This window comes from Ovis canadensis, chromosome 3, assembly GCF_042477335.2.
Source record: "Ovis canadensis isolate MfBH-ARS-UI-01 breed Bighorn chromosome 3, ARS-UI_OviCan_v2, whole genome shotgun sequence".
NCBI lineage: Eukaryota > Metazoa > Chordata > Mammalia > Artiodactyla > Bovidae > Ovis > Ovis canadensis.
The window spans coordinates 201080479-201083605 of NC_091247.1; the positions used below are offsets into that span (position 1 = coordinate 201080479).

General features: G+C 43.4%; 1 non-coding gene across 1 annotated transcript; it reads left to right on the forward strand.

Moving 5' to 3' along the window:
- Positions 1–2753: 2753 nt before the first annotated feature.
- On the forward strand, positions 2754–2855 carry LOC138438413 (U6 spliceosomal RNA). Its single transcript, XR_011256349.1, has one exon. It is a non-coding gene; the product is annotated as a U6 spliceosomal RNA (small nuclear RNA).
- Positions 2856–3127: the final 272 nt, after the last annotated feature.

The window sequence follows — 3127 nt, forward strand, 5'->3', positions numbered from 1 at the left end:
AGAAAAATTCATAGATGTGTACAATAGGAGACATGGATAGAAATCTTATAACAGCATTACTTTCAACAGCAGAAAGCTAAATGCCCATCAACTTGAATAAGCTGGTATATTTACACAATGGAATATTACATAGGCAGCATTTTACTATTCAGTTCAGTTCAGTCGCTCAGTAGTGTCTGACTCTTTGTGACCCCATGAATCGCAGCATACCAGGTCTCCCTGTCCATCACCAACTCCCGGAGTTCACTCAGACTTACATCCGAGTCAGTGATGCCATCCAGCCATCTCATCCTCTGTCGTCCCCTTTTCCTCCTGCCCCCAATCCCTCCCAGCATCAGAGTCTTTTCCAATGAATCAACTCTTCGCATGAGGTGGCCAAAGTACTGGAGTTTCAGCTTTGGCATCATTCCTTCCAAAGAACACCCAGGGCTGATCTCCTTCAGAATGGACTGGTTGGATTACCTTGCAGTCCAAGGGACTCTCAAGAGTCTTCTCCAACACCACAGTTCAAAAGTATCAATTCTACGGCGCTCAGCCTTCTTCACAGTCCAACTCTCACATCCATACATGACCACTGGAAAAACCATAGCCTTGACTAGACGGACCTTAGTCGGCAAAGTAATGTCTCTGCTTTTGAATATGCTATCTAGGTTGGTCATAACTTTTCTTCCAAGGAGTAAGCATCTTTTAATTTCATGGCTGCAGTTACCATCTGCAGTGATTTTGGAGCCCAAAAATATAAAGTCTGACACTGTTTCCACATCTATTTCCCATTGTGGTAGACTGAAAAATGGCCCCTGACAATACACTCAAACCCCAGTTCCCAGAATCTATGAATATAGTAAGCCCTTCACATCCTGTCTGTCTATGGGTTCCATATCCTTGGGTTGTGCATAGATATGGGTTTTCTGTTTTCATGGACTGAAAATACAGTTTTTTAAATCCTAAATGTTCCACTAAGCAAAATTTGAATTTACTGCTCACTGCTGCTGCTGCTGCTAAGTCGCCTTAGTTGTGTCCGACTCTGCGACCCCATAGACAGAAGCCCGCCAGGCTCCGCCGTCCCTGGGATTCTCCAGGCAAGAACACTGGAGCGGGCTGCCATTTCCTTCTCCAATGTGTGAAAGTGAAGTCGCTCAGTCGTGCCCGACTCTTAGCGACCCCATGGACTGCAGCCCACCAGGCTCCTCCGTCCATGCGAGTTTCCAGGCAAGAGTACTGGAGTGGGGTGCCATCACCTTCTATTTACTTAGCATTTATATTACAACTATATACCCAGCATTTATATTGTATTAGCTATTATAAGTAATCTCAAGATTATTTAAAGGATGTACATAGGTTATATGCAAATACTACACCATTTTATATAAAGGTCTGGAGCATCCCCCTGGTGGGGATGGGTCCTGAGATTAATACCCCACAGACCCCAAGGATAAAAGGCTAGCTTAAAGCTCAATATTCAAAAAACTAAGATCATGACATCCAGTCCTATCCCTTCATGGAAATAGGTGGGGGAAAAAATGGAAACAGTGACAGACTTTATATTTCTTGGCTCCAAAATCACTGTAGATGGTGACTACAGCCATGCAAGAAAAGCTATGACAAACCTAGACAGCTTGTTGAAAAGCAGAGACATCACTTTTCAAACAAAGTTCTGTCTGGTCTAAGCTATGGTTTTTCCAGCAGTCATGCATGGATGTGAGAGTTGGACCATAAAGCACCAAAGAAGTGATGCTTTCAAATTGTGGTGCTGGAGAAGACTCTTGAGAGTCCCTTGGACTGCAAAGAGATCAAACCAGTCAATCCTAAAGGAAATCAGTCCTGAATAGTCATTGGAAGGACTTAAGCTGAAGCTGAAGTTCCAATACTTTGGCCAACTGATGTGAAGAACTGACACATTGGAAAAAACCATGATGCTGGGAAAGACCAAAGGCAGGAGGGGAAGGGGTCGACAGAAGATGAGATGGTTGGATGGCATCACTGACTCAGTGGACATGAGTTTGAACAAACTCTGAGCAATGGTAAAGGGCAAAGGGGAGCCTGGCATGCTGCATTCTATGGGGTCGCAAAGAGTCAGACATGACTTGGTGACAACAACAGACACCAAGGGACAAATGTATTACCTTGTATGGCAAAAGATACAATCAAGTTAAAGCTACCGAGAGGAAGAACTTATTCTTTTCCTTCTTATGGGCCCTAAATGATATCACGTATATCCTTGTAAGAGAGAGGAGAGGGAATTCTGAGACAGACATCCATAAAAAGAGGAAACAAAACCCACCAGACATCAAAATCCAAGGATGCTCCAGACCCTCATATAAAATGGTGTACTATTTGCATATAACCTATGTACATCCTTTAAATCATTTTGAGACTACTTATAATAGCTAATACAATATAAAAGCTAGGTATATAGTTGTAATATAAATGCTAAGTAAATAGCTGTAGAGATTTGAAAATGTTGACAATGTGGTGAAAAGCAAAGGCATGCTAGCAGCACAGAAGCTGAAAGAGGCAAGGAACAGAGTATTCCTCTTGAGCCTCTGAAAGGTGAACAGCCCTGTGTAGCACCTTGATTTAGGTCCCAATGGAACAAATCTTAGATTTCTGGCCTCCTGAACTGGGAGAGGATAAATTTCTGTTGCTGTTAGCCACCACATTTATGGTAATTTGTTACAGCAGCTGCAGAAAACTAACATACAATCCAATGACATCCATAATACAGCAAGTATATTTTCTAAAATGTTGGCTGAGAGATTGCTCAGTGCATGTACTAAAACTGGAACAATACAGAGAAGATCAGCATGGCCCTGCCAAAAGATGACATGTAAATTCATGAAGCACTCCATATTTTTGATGAATATTAGGATGTTAACAAAGAGAAGGCAATGGCACCCCACTCCAGTACTCTTGCCTGGAAAATCCCATGGGGGCCTGGTGGGCTGCAGTCCATGGGGTCATGACTGAGCGACTTCACTTTCACTTTTCACTTTCATGCATTGGAAACGGAAATGGCAACCCACTCCAGTGTTCTTGCTTGGAGAATCCCAGGGAAGGCGGAGCCTGGTGGGCTGCCATCTATGGGGTCGCACAGAGTCGGACACGACTGAAGTGACTTAGCAGCAGC